At 44.0% G+C, this 19,664-nt stretch overlaps 1 protein-coding gene across 3 annotated transcripts in view; it reads left to right on the plus strand.

Moving 5' to 3' along the window:
* Nucleotides 1–12,434: 12,434 nt before the first annotated feature.
* ZNF516 (zinc finger protein 516) overlaps nucleotides 12,435–19,664 on the plus strand; it is a 101,572-nt gene continuing 94,342 nt past the window's right edge. For 2 of the 3 annotated variants that reach the window (XM_059857190.1, XM_059857204.1), the window contains exon 1: nucleotides 12,435–12,571. The gene's annotated coding sequence lies outside the window, so the exon portion shown is untranslated. Of the gene's footprint in view, nucleotides 12,572–12,699; nucleotides 12,717–19,664 lie in introns of those variants that run through there. The other variant, XM_059857195.1, reaches the window with a different exon arrangement.

Consider the following 19,664-nt stretch of genomic DNA (forward strand, 5'->3'; position numbering starts at 1 on the left):
AGCTGGAAGAGGTGAAGACAAAGAGAAGTTTATTGTAGACAGTTCCCCCTGGTTGTTCTGTTAAAAGCCTGCTGAGACATGAATGGAAACTCCAAAAAGCCCCTTACTCTGTACTTCACTGATATCACAGATTTTAATATCCCAGGGAGGATAGCTGAAAGCTCTACACTGTGGGTTGTCCATAATGTCTAGTAAATCATTGTCTCCAATAACTTCAGATAAGCTATTCCTGCCTTTTTTATATTGTTAAATGCAATCAAGTATTAACCCCTTGTCCACCATTATTTTATTATTTCGAACAGGAGGCAAGCTACTTATAGACAAGTGGATGTGTGACTGTATCAATTAAAAGAACTAGGCTCTTCACTGTGTTCTTAAGTCATGTAGACAAACTAATGTAGAAAATTCCAATAGTGAGGATATTCGGTCTGTTTCCAATACTCGGTCTGTTTACTCAGCCCCTTATATGTGTGCTTTAGGGTATCATCTTTAATTGCACAGCCACATAATAACTTTATTCAAATGCTTCTCTCAAAAAGAAATAATCAAATTCCTCGTGAGCTTTTCTGTGGTGACCAGTTCTGCAGTATCTGAATGCTTCATGAACATAAATTAATTTATCTCCCTCTTGGCAGTTGCTGTTGGAACTCATCCCACCGTTACTGCTCTGAGTTTGTAGTATAGTGAAATTTTGGCTTTGCCCATGTAATCTACCCTAGAATAATATATTCGAGCATGCAATAGTGGGACACTGTAGTCTATAGCTGAGGACGTGGCATATGTGGTTCAGTCGGCGCTACCAGCTGTGAGAAACCTGAGCATCCTCAGTTACAGCAGAATCTTAGAATTCAGCGACTCCAATTGAAGAGGTAGTGATGGAGCATGTGCAAACTGTGATTTTTCACAGACTTATAACACAGCCAAATGTGTAACAAGAATAGCAAAAGGCAAAGCCCTAGCATAGGGAGACTTTTTCAGACTCTGGCTTCAGATTGTGAAGGTGCTAGAACAATTCAGACTGTTTACTGATAAGCAAAACAACCTGCTTTCTGTTTCAGAAACAGTCAAACAGTTTTGGCTGAAATTGTCATTAGCATTTGGGCCTAAATTAGATGCTGCACAGAATGACAGCAGAAATGGCTAAACTAATACAATTTAGCTGTCTGTGAAGACAGGCTTATAAAGGTAGAGTGTCAGGCAATTTTTCCTTTTCACAGTGCACCTACACAAACGTGTAATAATCTCATTACACATAATGCTGTGCGTTTGATACGACTGCGTGTGTGTATTTGCACGCAGTTGGAAATGTGCTTGTGCAAATATACACAGAGAGATCAAATGTTTTGTCATGTTCAAGATTAGCACCTATAGATAGTCACCGTGTGTAATTCGGGATCAGTTACGCAAGCACACAAGCCTGCTGCTCGTGAGCCACTCAGCAGCAACACTACCTCCGACTGCAGTCAGAACAGGACAGTCAGGATCATAATCTTATTAAAGGAGAATAGATGCAGAAATCATGTCCTACTTTTGTTAAATGCAGCACTGCTAGGTTACATGGCTTGCACACGGTTTGAAATGCTCGTTGTGTGTCTGGCTTGCAAAAATGATTTGATTCATTTGCAAAATTCTAAATTTTACCATTAACAGAATTTTCTCCCTTAGGCCTATAAATCCAGGTATGTATTAAAAAAGAAGGCTTGTGTTTATCATCTGTAAGAAGTTCTTGTTGTCTTTTATTGCAGAGAGCCAAGTGTAATCACCACAAGAGGAAGCAATCCAGTTCAGCAGCAGCCTCGGCAGGAAAGCTGACTGCCAGGTGCATGAAGTGTAAGGATATCTGTGCTGGCTATGTACGCACCAAGGGTTTGATTTGCATTAAAACACTGCTGAGTTGGAGGGAAAAGAATGGAACAGAGGACAGGTAGGCACCTACCCCACCACCATCTCTATGCCTGCTGAAAAGGTTTGGGTTTCACGGCAGAAACACAAATACAGAGAGAAGATAAATAATTAAAGCCTGGCATAATGGGCCAAAGTAATTTCTTGATATAGGGAGAGTATTTTTTTTGGGTGTGTGTGTGTGTAACAGATTAAGCTAATTTTGAAAAATTTAAATGTGTTAAAGCATTCTAGCATTTCTTCCAGTATTGGCAGAACTTGTATTACCTTGGGGAAAAAAAAAAATTACCCAACACCACTGAGCACATGGGCTTATCTGCAACCTAATACTGTTATTGTAAGGGTTTGTATAGCTCACTTCCTGCCTTTGGGCTCACACAACAGGATATTTAAATTACAAAGACTGAAGAAATGAGGCAAAATGCTCTTGATATTAAAAAATTTCTAGTTGTTCTAATTCCCCATTAAGTGAGTTGCAGAATTTATCAGTAAACACAAGGTCATTCCTGGAAAAAAAACGACAGGCAAACTAAAGGCAGCAAGGCAGGTTCAGCATTTATCAGCTGTCCCTCTATGCTGTGAAAAGCGTGTAACTTACGAGGATAATGGCAGCTAGCACCCTTCACTACTGTTAACTGTCTGTCACTGTTTCCATTGTTAACTTGGTCTTCAGGGTTTAATATCTCACCTGTATCAAATTGCGCCATTGGCCCATTCACAGGTGTGTCTGGATGGTACTTTTTCTTTTTTTAACAAAAAAAGTATTTATCAACCAAAGCTGGGATGAAGACTATTTTTTTAAAAATGATATTATTTTATTGATATTTATATTTTTTTGTTCACTTCCCAAATCTGAACACAAGCAAACATTTTACTTTTCACTCCCTTGAATCATTTTGTTAATATTCAGTTTGTGTTGACAGAGATATTTTTATGTTAGAGATCTTTATCTGAGTGGGTTCTTCTTATGCTTTCCTGATCTACCATCTTGGAACACTGCAAGAAAATCTGCACTGGATGTGCAGAAGACACATTGTTTTTTTTCCTCTGGTGCATGTTTGGGACAGAGTTTCTGTTCTATTCACAGTATATTTATTCTCTTTTAGCTGGGTGACTGACTCTGGTTAGGCAGCCAACTCAAAGAAGGTGCAAAACTGCTTTCTGCAGAGATTGCTGAATGGATAAAACCCTTGCTATGTGAGATACAAATGCCAAAACACAATTCCAAGCACAGGTACCAAGCATGACTGTGCCACAGTTTGCTCGGCCAGGGTCAGCAAAGGTCTCAGGGTATTTCATTACAGCAGTAGTGAGCACAGCTCTCTGAAAGTACTGACCCATTTTGCAGCTAAAGGAAAATGAGGCTCATAGAGAATTAAAACTGGCTTATGCAGTGAGTGGAGAGACCTCCTCAAACCCAGTATATACAGCTGCAATGGGGACCAGACCCAGCAAGGTGCTTTGGGAGCAGGGCAGAGATGTCTTATTCCTGCATCCCCTGCTGTGGCAGCTACAGGATACCCAGGGAGAGGGGACCATGGCACACATCACCCTGCTGACAGGGAGGTGCAGATGCAGCCATAGGCAGCCAGTAATTGCCTGGGATTGAGAGCAGCCACATCAGCTCTGCTCAGTGGTGCAGTCCTTCCCCTCTCCTCGCTTACCTGCGCTGCATGGGGAAGAGAGGATGAGTCCTACAAACCCTTGGTAAGGACTAAGCATCCACTTGTGAGCGGTTTGAGTGAAATTCAACTTGGATTAACAGCTGGAGTTCTAAACCCGTTTTGCATTAGTGATGAAAAAAAAGGCGTTAGTACGTGGATGAATGTAACTTATTCATGGGTTTATGGGCCCTAAGGTCAGGGAGTGAAGGACTCTGCAACAGCTTTGATGGTTACATTCTTCCATTCATATCTCTGATTAAGTTTAAGTGTAAAACTCATGGAATTTCCCATTAACTGTACATCTGAGGAAGCTGCTGAATGCACTTATGCAAGTCCAGATAAGAAATTTAAGTTATACAAACTAGTCACACATCCCCTTGCTTTTAATAAAGCAGAAGAAGGACAGAAGGATTGTGTGCTAAATAAATGACATTAGATGAAGTAATGCCTTTTTTGGACATTTTCCACTTTAGAAGTCAGGAGCATCTGGAAAACCACATTTTTTTGAAATATGGTGGGAAATGATTAAATAAGAATGTTCCTGTCAGTCTCTTGCGTGCAAATCTTGCAGGGTCTGGAAATTACCAATGAACTTTGGAGAGAATTTTACCCTTAATATGGACTAAACACATTTGGTAGTCAAGGAGAAAACACTTGGCTACCAACCAAGCAAATTCTTCCTTTTAAAAATGTTCTAGTGAGCGAGTGAAAAATGAGGTCATTCATGCAAATATTCCATTCACCAGCACTTTTTTAATAACCAGATTATGGATACGATGCCTGCCTTACAGTAGAATGGTATGAACTTAGTAGAAAACTCTTGAACATAAACTTAAGGTAGTTATAGATTCCTTGCAGAAGCACTTCTGAATGAAGTAAGGAGTGTACAGAGGTAGTGTTAATGCTCTGGCAAGTAGCTTGCTCCAAAAAAGCAAGGGTGAGAACACAGAAGGCTCCAGGAGCAGGTGTAGAGCCAGGCAGTGGGTAGCCAGAACTACTGGCTTTGGCCCGGGTCCCACAGCAGAGCTCCTGGCTGTGACCTCTACAGCCACCCCTCTTTGGTTCCTGCAGCTTAGGGCAGCAGCTCTTGTTCAGCTGTTCACACCAGCCTCTGGTTGCTGGCCTCTCACAGACTTGGCACTGGAACCACCACAACATTCACTGGGGTTACAAGGCAGGAGGAGAGCCCTTCCCGAGGGCTCCCACCCTCTCTTCACAGCCCATTGAGCCCTTCTTCCCACTTGTGCCTCATGGTGTCTCTCCCGTGGACTACAGATGTAGATACTTATGTCAGTTCTACCTGGAGGAGCATTCAGGGAGTTAAGCACCAAATGGTGAACCCAACTCTCTAAAATTCTGTAACACAAGTAAACAAACAAAACAAAACACACTTTAGCCTTAGTAACACCAAATGGAGTTGACAGCACACACTCACATGGATCCTTCTTCTCTGGAGAAAACATTGGCTTGGACAATACTAACAGCATCATTCTGCGAGCATTTTTGGCAGTGTTGTTACCGCAGTTATTTTGCAATCTATTCTTTTTATTACCCCAACTTCCATCAAAATAAATAGGGTCCTGGACTCCTTAGATGATAGAGGGATTTGGCATGAAATGTTCTTATGTCTCAGGGAAAAATAGGTGGAGTATTTACAGAGCAACATTCTTCACAGCAATAAAAGTATGAGTGGTAGTACATCTTGAATTGCAAGAACATTGCCATACTAGTGATATGAAATGCAGATCTATTGCATTTGACTTTATAAAACCCCTAGGAGCAAACAGGATGTTTGCACCACTGATATTAATGGGATCCTTTGCAATAAAAACAGTTCTCGGGAATCTTTTGAACAGCAGAAGGAATCTAAGAGTTGCTGGTGTATGTGATAACTGCTTTATTGAGTGAGTACATCTCTGCTTTTGTCAGAGAAGCAAATGAAAATGTAAATAGAAGGGAAAAAAAAAAAACCAGATAAGGTATTGCTCCACAAGAACATTCAAAACAAAGAAGTATCTTCCAAATAGCCTGTTCTCTTCAGGAAGCTAGATAAGTGTTTTAGAATAAAAGTGCTGCTTATTCCTGAATGAGGCACCCACATAGGGAGCTGCTTTAGTTTGGTTATTCTGCAAACAATTCCGATAGCAAAAGCCCTGCCAGCCGGCTTCCTTGGAGAGGAGGGGGGAGGAGGTCTTCACTACATTAGGAGCCTTTTGTTGGTCTGATATGGCTATATTCCCTATCACACTGGTGTTCAGCAGGGTTTCCAGGATAAAACAGAAATCCAAATAGAAATCCAAATACCCCTTTCTGTCTACTTGAAAGTTTGTTCTGATTTGAACAGAATTTGTGTACTTACCAGACAATTGAATAGTGTAGTTTAACACTCAGCCTTTTCTGCGCTCCTTTTAAAACACAGAGGGGGGAAAGCAAAGGGGGATTATACTGTAGGAAACAGAGAAGCAAAAGTGCACTGCATATGACTAAAATATCTTCAAATCCTTACTAAAGAAGTTTCTCAAAACCTTGCTGTCTCTAAGTAAGGTCTTTGTTGACATGAGTGCCTTGCTTGTTACTGAATGCTCCGGGTTTATTAGCTTTGGAGTTTAAGGAGGGAAAAAAGGCAAATGCCTCACAAAATCTGTAGTGGACCAACTTCCCTAACTCACTTCTGTCTTTCAAACCCTATGAAAGCAACAAATGAGATGCCGCCTGCAACTTGTTGTTATAAGTCAGGATAATTTTATGCTGATAATTTTATGCTAATGATCCTGAGTGTTTGTTTCAGCCTCTTTGTCTCACTAGAACAAATTCTGTTGGTTGATTTGTGGATCCAAATGTGAAAAAAGGAATAATGAATTTTGTGTGATTTATGGGGAAATTAGAAAAGTAGCCAATTTGGCATAAAATTGTGCAGGGAAGAAAAATCAGCAATGAAAGAAATAGTGGAAAGTTTTTGGAAGAGTTCCTGTTCTCAAAATAATTTTCCCCAAAATTCTGCACATTTATTATGACTTATACTGTTGCAAACTACTGCAGCTTCAGATGTAATCGTTGTACTTCTACTAATTTTCAATTTATGCCAGTTCAGAAATACAGGCTGACACACACAGTTTCAGGAGTAGCAGACGCACAGCAACATCTCAGCTACCCACCCCAATCTAGCATTTCCTGATTTTACTTTAGGATGTGGGCAGTAGTATGCTAAAACTAGGCTAATGACACACATTTCTGATTTGAATGAGATCCAGAAGGTAGAAAAAAGGTTTGGGAGCTTCTGAATGCTGAGTTTTTGTCTGGCTCGCTGAAAGGTTAGAAAGCTCTGGCAAACTTTTACTCCAGCTTGTGAATGGATCTGTGTGGATGGACTTTGGTGTAAGTTGCAGCATCTCTGCAGTGAGGCAATAAACTCTGGGATTTAGACTCTAAAGCATCTCTATTTCTCATCTGCAAGTTTCTGTGTGCTTTCAGCCAAGTAAATATCTGATGCTGGTTAACTTTTACTGTTCCTTCTGCTGCTCGTCATTGCAGATCCACATCCGAGTGCTTATGGCGTATTATGTTACAGCCAACCAACTAACTTCCTCTCAAACATGTTACTTCTACTCTGCTGCTTGTGATATTGATGGCTGTTTTGACCTTTGCAGTTCTCTAATTACTGAAGCCTTAAAATAGTACACATCAGGTAAAATATTCTCTTTTTGAAGTTCCTTTTTCCTCGCATGCCTGAGCTGAAAGACCATATAAACTAAGATTATTCAACCACTTTAGACCACTGCACAGAATGTCAAGGGAAATTTTGATAGCGAGGACAAGTGACTGTTCCACTTTTACTTTTGAGGTATTTTTCACTCAGCAGAAGATAGTACAATGACATATTTGCCATGCCGTTCCATAAATCAATTAAATTCTTCTCCTCGCTAAACTGCAGAAATGAATATTTGTGAAACTATTTTTTTTTTCTGTAGTCCTTTATTTAAAATTTGTGCAACAGCCCCAGATAATGCACTGTTTAAAGCTGGCAACCAATTTCCCCAGTTTTAGCAAGCGTTGCGTTTGCTGTAACATCACAGGTCATTTTTAGCTATTGTACGTCTTTGTCTGGTCCAGTCAGAAAAGTGCACAAGCACTCCAGTACTATCAGTTATGCTTGGAGGAACATAAGAAGGACGAGGGGGAGGGGAGAGAAGCCGACACAAACTCAGAAATACCCCGTTTTTCTGCTTTGGGAGAGCACAGCCCGCTAACAGCCAGGTCCAGCCTGCCAGAAAATCAGTGTACTGCGGTATTACTATCAGTAGACAGAATGGAAAAACCCAAGCCACAGAAATATGCCCTCCCAATGATCTCTGTCGCAAAGCAAAAAAAAAAAAAAAAAAAAATCTTAGAAGTTGCATCCTTATTGAATTTGTCTTCCTTGAAATTAATTCTACTTTGTGGCCTAGTTCTTTTTTACTTCTGAACCTATTATGGGCCACATCTGTGGAAGTCTGATCAACTACTCTGAAACCAGCTGCTGCTGAGATTCTTTCAGTTAAACTGAAATTAAGAACAGGTTTGTGGGCTCCCTACCTGCTGTGAAGCCGTGATGTAGTTTATAAAATTACATATGGGTGAGAAAATCTGACTGCCAGGGCTGGAAAAGTTGGTACATTTACCATGAACCTAAAATAGCTGTGTACACTGAAGCTGTACTTATTTACAATATTAACTTTTTCTGCTCTCTTCCTCATTGTCATTGTAAAAGCAAGATTGGATAATTTGGTTTAAAAAAAAATGTGGGTTTGAGAGGATCAAAGCACAAAAAATCAAAATCAGACTATATCCTAGCAACTCTGTTGGCAGTAGGGGCAAATATGAAAGACATTAGAGTTTAGAATGTTGATTCTTCAAGAAAGGTCTCCAGATTATTTCAGCCATAAGGAAAAGTTCATTACATGCCATACATGAGATGATGGAAACAAACACCAGTTATCTTTTATCATTGGTGCAATTACATCAATAGCAAGGGGACAACTTGTATGAGTAGAAAGTAAAGAGGTTATGACCACATCCTCACACCTGATACAATTTGTCAACAGATATGACCAAGTTGCTTATTGCTGTTACACATTAATAGACGTGTCGGATCATGAAATATGTGCACCTCTCCAAATGGAAAAATATTTTCAAATCCTTTCACTAGATTTATGTCTGCCTAAATTAACAGGGTGCAAGAGCTTGACCTTAATCCACGCAAACCTGGGGTACGCTGCTGTGCAAAACTTTGGTGGATGGGGGTGTGTTTTCATGGTACAAACTCTGGAAGCACCCTCACACCACACAGCTACTGAGGCATGATTAGAGAGGAAAGAAAGATTGTTGTGGCGCTCATCAGAAGCCAATGCATTTAATCCAAGTGTATAAGCTTGTTATTAATTGAAACCGTTTTGTTTCGGAGTGGAATTTGTGCCACCCACAGAAACTCTGGAAGCACAGCAGTGTTAGAATGGTCCATTTTCACTGGAGTCAGAAATGTGAGATTCATTTTAAAAGCATTAGTGGGAACGCTTCTGTGTGGTGATCTGCAGACATAGATGGGTATTAGAGCTGCCTGTGCCTTCCAGTTTGTAACTTCTGCACGTGTGTTTTGGATCTCCAGATACACCAAGAAAATTCTGGTTTAGAATGTAAAGATGATTTGTCATCAGTTTGTGTGCTCTTTTTTTCTGACCAAGCACAGTTTGAGAGCAAAATCTCTGTCTTACATTTAAACAGAATTTCAGACAGATTTGTAATAACTGAAAATATTAATTGGCACAAAACCTGAGTAACTCTGAGCAAGCACACAGAAAAAGAGACTCACTTCCCTAGATTACATTTCACAGACTGTATTTGTGTATGTGACATGTACACACACACATATGCACACACATATATATGAAATGTAATCCAAACTTGGCTTGTTTGCCTGTCTTGAAGTATTTATCTATGCTTTCAGCCTTGCTTTTACAGAGATGGCCTTTTTCCTCACTACTCTACCACAGTGTTTCCTGGGAACCTTTTCTTATCTAAACTTCCACCAATCACTCCTAAGGCTAAGTTATGCAGACAAGTCATCGCACAGAATTTCATCAAACTGCCATTTTCCCTAACTTGAGGAAGCCTGGTCCCAAACGCTGAACAAATAATTTATTTGACCATAGCAAAAGTAAATAAATGCTTTCCTGCTCCAAATATTTCATTAGCCAGAATTATTATACATGCAAGTCTATAAATAGTAAAACACGTATTGAGCCATTAATATCGCTGACATCCTCATACAAAATACTGTAATTTAAAGAATTTGAAACTGGAGGACATCTCCTGGAAGATTTCTGGCAAAGATAAAATGAGCAAATTGTCTGCAAACAAATTATTCACCCATGGAAATGGTACACTACTAACGAATTAAACATTAAGAACATAATCTCTACCTGAAATTTCCAATGACATTGATGATATTATGCAAATATATCCTGCATATCTTTTGAGTCTATAAATTCTTACACTGTTTCAGTTTTGCTTTTAAAACCCAGAAGTGCTGGGCTCAGCAGAAGAAATGTGAGAAAATCTCCTATTTAAAATTACATGGACAGAGGAACTCTGCTGGTGACTTTCCGTGAAATTAATATACCGCTTGATTGTTTTTAAGGTCTCTGCATCTTCTGAATTTTTAATTGCCTTTCCATTAAAGTGGAATACCCCTCGTGTACTCAGCTTGAGATGGGTTCTCCAGTCCTTTCACTCCTGTAGCCTCCTATTTTCTTACGGGAACAAGGAGTGTAAGACTGGGCCCTATGGAAGCAAAGATGGAAAATATTAAGCATTTTAAGCATTAGTCTGTCAAGTAACAGAGCAAGCACTGTGTTCTGTATTCTCATGTTTTACTGTCTAAGGAAAAGAATCTGTACAGACTCTGAGAGAAAAGGAGTAGGTCATAAAAATCACATTTTTAGGTAGAGGAGTTGAGAAGTCTCATGCACCTTTCATTGCTCTGACTTGTCAATTTTCGCCATATGGAAATTGTTAGCTTAATACTGTAGCTCTAAATACTGCCCAGGAATGCTGATTTATAATGGATTTCTTACTCTTTGTGTAAAGAAATGCTAAAGTACTATATAAACTGTGATTAGAGAATCTACACACTTGTGTTACAGGCGTGTGCCTGGGGTGGATTCTTCAGGCTCAGGGAGGTGACATCTGCCCTGGTCCACTCACAGGTAAACCTGGCACCAGTGAACTTGGAATTCCCACAAAACGCTGCACTTCTGGAGTAACTGGGAACCCAATTTAGCCAGCAATTGAAAAAGTGTGCAGGAAAGATGCTGATGCATAAAGGACAAAATCCAGACATTCCAGATGCGTTATTTACTATTGAGGCACTTAAAGACACCACATTAATGTAATGAAGCTGCTTTTGAAGAAAAGGCAAGGCGCATTTTTTAAAGTGCGTCCTCTCTATATTTTGACCAGCTGCTGCGCACGTCTAGTTATTTTTTTCAGTAAATTATAATTAAATTTGATTGTCCCAAATACATCCCACTCAGGCATTCATGCTGAAAGCAGCAACAATTGTCAATGACCTTTAACACGCCTGCTATACAAATTAGTGCAGATCATTAATCACACATAGCTTACATTTTATGATTCGTGTATCCTTCATTACCAACTTTCCCCTCTCGCTCGCTGCCCCCTACCCCCACCGCTTCCCTTTATTCCGAGGGTTCTTGCAATAAGCACTGGAAAGGGCAGGATTTAAAACCTGCCCCCGCCCCAATTTTGTTTTCTTCTCATTGCCGGAGCAGTTCGCGTCTCAAGTGCAAGACGGAGGAGGGCGGTGCGGGGCCGATGCGCCCAGGAAGGGCCGGGCCGGGGGCGGGGGGCGACTCCGGCGGGGAGCTCAGAGCAGGGGTGCCCGGGGGCCATGGGGTTCTGCCGGCCCGGGGGCGTCAAGATAACACCGTCCCTCCGTCAAAAGCGCTCCGTGTCAATTGTACGTCATCGCACATTATGAGACAAAGAAAGAAAGAAAAAAAAAAAAAAAAAGAGAGAGAGGAAAAAAAAAAAAAAGGCTCCATCCCCACCCTTAATGTCTAGTACCGAGCGTTAAATTAGGCTTCCCAGCCATAGACTAAACACACTCCCCTCGCCTGTGGCACACACAGATTTGGCGTGATTAAACAGGGCTTCGCAAACAGGCAGGAAAACAAGAATTGAACTTTTCAGCTATAGGCGTGGGGGGGGGGACGGGACCAGGGGGGCTTTTTGGTTGCTTATTTTTTTTTTTCTTTCTAAAGCCATATGGCAGATTGATTTGTTCGGAGGTCTTTCAACTTCCCCAGCGTGGCTGTTGAACAGTATTCCTCTTTGATCTTGATTGAGGACTTTAATGTTGTTGTTTCTGCGCATTTCAATAGATCTATAAATATTTTACCAGTGGAATTCGCCAAAAAAAAAAAAAAAAAAGAATAAAAAGGAAAAAAAAGAGAAAGTTTCTCATAGAAATGCATCTGGGGCATCTCCAGCCCGCACCTTTCGCAGCGGAGGAGGTACGTGGGAACCGGGGCGGCGGTGGGCAGAAGCGCCACTCCGCGTCCGCACAACGCGGCGCCCGCCTTCTTCCCCCCCGCTCTCCCGCAGCGCCCGGGGGCGGCGGCACCCGCGCCCCAACTTTGCCCCGCGCAGACAATGGTCCCCGGCGTGTGCGTGGGGGCTCGGCACCGGGCACACCAGCGCGGCCGCCGGGGGACGCGCGGTGGCGGTGGCGGCAGCGGCGGCAGGGCGGGCGGGGCGCGGGCGCGGCGGGGGCGGTGCGCGGGCGCGGGGCGCGGCGGGGGCCGGCGGGGCCGCCCCCGCCCGCGCCAGTGGAGCCGCTCGGCGGATCATGTGCAGCGCGGCGCCGCTCGCATGCGGCGCGTGGTTTCACCTTCAGAGCGGCTCGGCGCGCCCTTCCCCGAATGCTGCCGCCGCCGGCCGCGCAGGAGGTGAGGGGCGGCGGGGCGGGGGAATGGCCCGGGGGGCGGGGGGTCCTCGGGCTGTGCCCCTGGGAGGGAAAAAAACCCCTCAACTTCGCGCCTCCCCCCGGGTATGGGGACTGTCCCCCCCGGTCATCGGAGCAGCTCCAAAATGGTAACTTTGCGCTGTTCCGCGAGGAGGTCGGGTTTGCTGCAGTGGTGGTGCCGGGGGGTGGGGGAGCCCTGCGGGCTCCGGCAGCCTTTTGGCTTTGTACGCTCCGTCAGGGGCGTTGAGGGGAGGCGGATTGCGATATTAATCCATTAAGAGACAAAGAACAAATTGCCGCACTTTAAAGTAAAAAGCTTCGGCTGAAGAAGGTGGGTGATGGGTCGTCGAGCCCCGAGTAGCCACTTCAATTATTAATAGTGGGTTGTTCCCCCCTCTTTCTCCCCCCACCCCCGCTAATATTGATCCAGCGTGTGCGTGAAATGCCCGATGTGGGGCTGTGCCCGTGTGTGTCCCCCCCGTTGTTTGCGAGTCGCTCTCGGTTCCGTGGCGAGTCGGTCGCTGCGTGATCCCCGTTAGAGAAGTACACAGTTTATCAAAGGAAGTTGGGGGTGGGCGGGCAGAGAAAACAATTATTCACATATAGACAGCGAGGAGGACTCGGAGGACAATGTCTCCGTAGCGATTATTTCCAGAAGAGGAAAAATAGCCCGTTTGATGCGGGTGGGGTGGGGGAGGGAGGCAGGGAGTTTAACATACATGTTAAAAAAAAAAAAAGTGGGGGGGTCGAGAGGAGGGAAGGAAGGGGACAGAGATGGAGAGGGAGGGAAGGAGAGAAAAGAAGAATAGAAATAATGCAGTTCCAGACATTTTGTGCTATAAAAGCTTTCCTCCTCCTCGTCCCTCCCTCCCTCCCCCCATTACTATCTTCGGTGATCATTAGCATAGCGCCGAGTCGCGATCCTAATGCGAATTAAGCACTTGGGCAAGTTGAGGAAAGTTTGGATGGGTAAACTTTGCTATGAGGGAAGAAGGTGGGGTGCCAAAACTGGCAGTACGTGTGGGGAGGCGTGTGGAGCATGACAGCCGGCCGTTGTTTTTTCCCCTCAAACCAGCTAACCTCTGCAATTAACTGCTGGAGACAAACCCTGTGTTTTAAGCCGAAAAGTGTCGGTTTGGAGTCAGCACCATTTATTAGGAGCGTTAATAAGCTCCCATCAGCAGACAGGGATCTTCTGGGGAATGCGCATTGTGTGTGCCCACAGCTTATCCTTTACATTACCCCTATAGATACGGAGGCGCTCGGGCACTGGACGTGCAAATATAATTTTGCTCGGACTATTTTCGAAACATTAATTCTGTTCTTTATTTAATCCAGATGCAGGGTTCCCCTCCCCCGCCCCCCCCCCCGCATTTGCTGCCTTATTGTTGGGTGTACATTTTCTGAAAAGGCGACTGGTGTAACCTGTGGAATTTGAAATGCAAATAAAAGCCTGTGGGAGTTGAGGCAGAACAAATCAGCATTTATAAAGTGAAAAAGATTTAATGTCTTTGAAACCACTGCGAGATTTTTTTTTAATAAGAACTGAATCGTGACGTCAAGTCGTTTGGGCAAGATTTTTAAAATTTTTTTTTTAATGTCTGAAACGCGGGTATGCGAAGTGCTTACAGGAAAAACAGATTACAAGATTAACATCTGTTAACATGATCGTTTATCTCCAGCCAAAAATAGGTCAGTCCTTTCTTAAGGAAACACGATTGCTGGGCGCATGATTAAATAATGAAATTAGGCTGATGAGTTCATAAATTAGACGCTGTGTCGACGTGCGTTAGGATCCGACCTGTGACAAAAATATGTAATTCGCGGTCCGCCGGAGAGCGGTGCGGGTCAAAGTCCCTTTTTCGGGAGAGGCGCAACTCTCTCGCCGCCTCCTTCTCTTCCTCCTCCCCTCGCTCCCCATCGCCGGGCGCTCCCCGCTGCTTCCCCGCTCGCACCCAGCGTCTCCCCCGGCTGAGGAGGCGAACTCTCCCAGCGAGCGGAGAAGTTTCCTCGGCGGGGAGGGACACGGGGGTGCCGCGGTAAGGGGGGGGGGTTGGGGAATGGGGCCGGACGGACGCCGAGCCGAGCCCCCGCCCGCCGGCGGCCCCGCCTCGCCGGGGCGGCCCTATCCCGCGGGCCCGCCCCCCGCCACCGCCCGGCCGGCCCAGCCCCGCTCCGCTCGGCCCCGGGGTGTCGGGGCGCGGCGAGGTGGGACGGGGAGCCGCCGTGACGCTGCCTTCCCCCTGCCCTGCCCTGCCCTGCCCTGCCCTGCCCTAAGCGCCCCCCCGGCCCGGCCCCGCCCCGTTCCTGCTGTCCCCTCCCCGTTCCCCCCGGAGCGCTGGGACCCGGCTTTTTTTTGGAAGTGGGGGGTAAAAGTGCCTTTATGGAAAAGCTCGTCGGGCCTGGAGGGGCCATTGATATTTTGATTTTTTTTTGTGTTTTTTTTTTTTTTTAATATTTGTATTATTTTGAGGCGGGTTCAGCGGTTTCTGGAGAGTGTCTCCCCAAAACTGGTGGCTGGGCGCCGTGCTCAGGGCCGGCTCCTCGGCGGCCGGGGAGAGGTCCCAGAAGCCCGCCCGGCAAAGGGCCGCTGCGCTTTGGCCCCATGCCACGGACTTTATTTCATGCTTGCTGCACTAAATGAGTTAACAGCCAAAGGGTTTTTCATTAACTCGACTTGGCAACCGTGTATTTCGTCGGCTTCTCCCCCCACCAATATTCCCCCCCCCCAAAAAAAAACCAAGCGTGATTTTAAGCAAAAACTGAGTGGCTTAACATGGGTTGATTTGACTCCCCCATGGGAGGGGGAGTCTTTTTCAAAATCTTCTGTCAGATTTCCCTTGTGCCCCCATCCCTGGGCATTGTGTGTGGGTGGGATGATAGCTGAGAGTTTTATTTTGTGAGTTGTGCTGTGTGTCCTGATTATTGACCACTGCTTCCCAATGGTCTTTTAAGGCTCTGTGTGTCCCAGACCAAGCAGGAGGATGCTGACCCTGTGGCAGGGCAGTGACCTTCAGCTGCCCCCCCCGAGCCCTGTGAGGGATGTGTGGATGGGGCTGGGGGAGTGTGTAGGTGTACATGCTGGGGAGCTGCGTGCTGCATGCCAGGCAGGTGTGCAGGGCCCGGAGGGGCGTTGCGGCAGGTGGACAGGAGTGTGTGCGCACACATGCAGGGCAGGGATGGGGTATGTTGCATTGCTGCATGGGAGCCAGATGTGTGTGCCTGTCGGTGCTGCTGGGGATGTGTATGCACGGCAGAATTCTGCTCATGGGGCTGCGGGGTGAGGGAATGCTTCATTGACATGGGTCTGTGTATGTGTGTTCATGTCCCCGTGTTTGTGGCAGTGTCCCGTGGGCAGGTGTGGGGAAGTAGTGCAGCCTGAGCTTCTCTAGTGGGGCCCCCATGTGCTTACCCCCCGGGCTGGCTGCTGCCAGTGGCCGAAAATAACAGGGGTGTTGGCTGTTTTACAGGGGAGCAGTGCCAGGGAGGGGCGTTGGTGATGAGAGCAAAAGTTTCATCTCGGTGGGGAGTATGTTGGTAGTTTTGCTCCAGAAGTTTTTGTCCGTGGCAGCTGGCCGGAGGAGTTGCATGTCAGTGAATGTTGTTGCTTTGTTTCTCTGCCAAAGTGTCTTTCACTTCTGTCACAGCAAACCCACCATCTCAGCCTGGTCATCTGCTACTCTGTGCACCCCAGCTTTGTCCCACCAGGGTGGGCACAGTGGTTTTTGGAGCTCTCCTCTGCTGAAACTGGAAGCTGAAGTTGCATAGGAGCACCTGTGGTGTATCAAGGTGCAGATATTCCAGGAGACATCTTCAGTTTCACAAGAGCAGCTGCCATTGCCATTTTGAGTGAACTCTGTATAATAAAGTCATTTGTGTGGGGCTCTGTGTTACTGGCACAAGCACACCTTTACTAGCTCCTGGTGTAAAGTAGTTTTTAGCTATCTCTAGAAATTCTTGCCTGGGGTTTGTTTTCAAGCCTTTAGTTCCTATGAAGCTGAGTGGTGTTGAAGTGACATCTAGTTAGTGATAAGTACTGTGCAGTCTGTGTGAACAATAGGGCATTATAGCTGTCCCTCTAAACTGTTAGATTAATATACAAAGATAACGCTTTAAGAAAAGAGAGAAAAAATAAAGCATCAGTGAAAATAACATTGTCCTAAGGAATGATCTAAAATATGTTTAAAGAGAGGGGTGGTCTTTGTTAGCACAGCACCTATCTAAGCTTAGCACAACCTTCTAAACTGTACCAGACAAAATGTGTATTAGTCCCTCCATGAATGTGAACGACTATTTCTCTATGCCTCATAGAAGAGAGTTTACGTCGCTAGGGTGAAATCTACCTACTGTTACTTGCAAGTGGCCCCAATAACTCTATCTGCCTAGAATGCAGCAACATTTTGTAGATTAAAGTTTTCCTGTGGCTGTGACTAATGTATTTACTTTAAAAAATAGGTTCATTGTATGATTTTATAATTGGTCATAGTATCATGCTGTCACCAAGATTTAATAATAGCAATTATCAGTACAGAAGTGTTCATTGAAGGGGTTGGAAACGATTCTGCCGTTGTTCTGAATCTCTGCCTGTTGAATTGATCGTCATTTTTGCAAAGGTGGATGCTTATGTCTTAACATCTTACAGTTTATCTTCAGAAGCTGTGCTGTTGGCTTCAGTTAACTGAAAAATGCATAACTTTTAAAATCCATCCTGCTGTGGGTGCTTACACCAGAGGGAAAGAGTATCCTCATTGAAATGGTGTACTCACCAACTTTGGAGAACTTTGGGCAGTCTGTTTATGTGGATTTTTTTGCTAAGGTCTTTGTTTGCAGGTGACCTCAACAGTTACCTTTAATTACCTCTATTGTCTTTTATTTTTATATATATATATAGTTATAATAACCGATCAGTATTATCTGTCTATAGTTATCTATATTTGTAGTTATCTATAGTTTCCTATCTGTAGTTCTCTGTGATTGAGATCTGATGAGTTCTGTTCTGAGGTCCCATCTAATGAAAGGTACTTATATTTAGTAAGATCCAAAACCTGTCAGTTTTGAAAGGCCTAACGTCTGTGAAGACTTCAATTTGTGCCAAGAACCTCCAGGACTTCTTTGGATTACATGCAGTATGCAGAATGATCCAGTGCAAAAGCTTTCTTTGAGACCAGTGATGAAGTCTGCATATGTGTACTTAAACTGGAAATCTGGGTTTGACTATGCTGTTTCATAAAGTCATCAAAATAGAAAGCTGAAATGCAAAGTGATTGCATATTGCAGGAAGCAACTTGTCCAAGCTTGCAAATTTCACAAGAAAAGTGCCTAAGTTTTTGAGACACAAGTATGAATTTGTAGATACATACCTTTTAAGACTGAATGGGCATTGGATTTCTGCACGGAAAGGAGAAATGGACCTACTGCTGTTTTTCACAACCATGTGGTGTTCTTTAGTTGGATCCATGTACAACCATCCTAAAAATTGACTTGTTGCTTGTGAATCCACTGCTGACCCATAATAAGCACCCTTTCCACTCCCATTGACTACTGGGATTTGCATGAGGGTGGTTCTGGGTGGACTTCCAGTTTCTATATGCATATCTGAAATCCTTAATTATATTGGCAGTTAATCAGCTTAAACTTGTTACGGTCAGTTTTTTTTTTCCTCTAGCCATAAGCTTAATCCAGATACCTAATCAAAGCCTGGCCAAAGAAAAAAAAAAAAAAAGGAAAAAAGTCACATTTATTTGATTAGATATCTGCAATATAAATATTTGAAACTTGGTGCAATGTTGCTTTTTCAAAGCAGACATCTTACATGCTGCAAATATTTATACACTTCAGTGCTAGGATAAAGCTGTTCTGACTCAGACACTGAAGGCAAAATTCTGTTTTTCAGTTACCCACTGTAACTGCACAGAAACTGTAGAGTACTTGGGCGTTAGAATGACTTAACAGATAGCAATATTTCCTGGTTGTCACTTCTATGTTAAAAGTAAGTGGAACTTCCTCGCCTTTTCCAGCAGGAACGATTCTAGTAAATATTATGTTAGTGAGCCCACGTTAAAACTTGCGAGTCGATTATGGTCCAGGTAGTTAATGCTGCCACTTAGGCTTTCATTAGGATGATGACTTCATTACAAATGTTTACTTTCATTACCTAACTGTTAGTCAGCAAATGTTTAGTCTCTTAATCTGCTGAACCTGCTTTGCCATTTGAAGCCAGCGAGCTCTCTTCTTTTTGGTGTGATGATTACTCAATGCTGGTTGTTCATTTTTTGATGTTGTTTACATCTTGGTTATCTGCAGACGCCCATCGTTGTTACACACTTGGTGTTAGCAGTTTCTCCTCACATTCCTGAAACTGCAGCAGTGCTTGTGCAAAGGAACGTGGGGCATTGAGCGTGTGTTCCGAGATCAAATTCGTGCACGGATGGACAGAACTTGCATCTCTCAAGTTGCTACCAAACTATTTATTGCCTAATAAGTTCTAGCAGGTCTCATAGCAGTAGCACACATCTTCTGTAAGATAAGCTGTTTATTTACCACCCCCAAGTTGTGAGCTAGCGCTGCACATGGTGTCCATGGCAGGGATACTGGGACAGGCTGCTGGACATTGGTCTATAAACTGTTTCAAGTCATGGAAGAACAGAGGCTCTTTTCTGTGGGTTCAAGACTGCTTATCTTCTAAGGACTACTTAAAATTCATTTTTGCTAATCTTTCATTTCAGTGATTGCTTATGGAGAAGAATTAAATTTTTATCAGCAGGATATTGTGTTGCTTAACGCTTGTTCAACAAAATCCACGTTTCATTATGGACTGTTGCAGAAGCTGTAGGCCTGGCATTACTGTTGTACTGTTGTGGTAAACCCAAGGTAACTTTAGTAGGGTGGCTCTGAATTTACAGCACTGGATGTGGGGATGAATTTAGCACACAGCACTTAGCACCTAATTAAAGCTTATAGTATTACATCCATAATCAGGGCACTCTTAGGATCTCTAAGAAATTACTTTTTCCTTTGTCTGTCCTTCTCCCTTTTCCTTCTTGCCATCTCACTGTGTGGTGTTGGGAGCTTGCTTC

This window comes from Haemorhous mexicanus, chromosome 1 (assembly GCF_027477595.1).
Source record: "Haemorhous mexicanus isolate bHaeMex1 chromosome 1, bHaeMex1.pri, whole genome shotgun sequence".
Classification (NCBI taxonomy): domain Eukaryota; kingdom Metazoa; phylum Chordata; class Aves; order Passeriformes; family Fringillidae; genus Haemorhous; species Haemorhous mexicanus.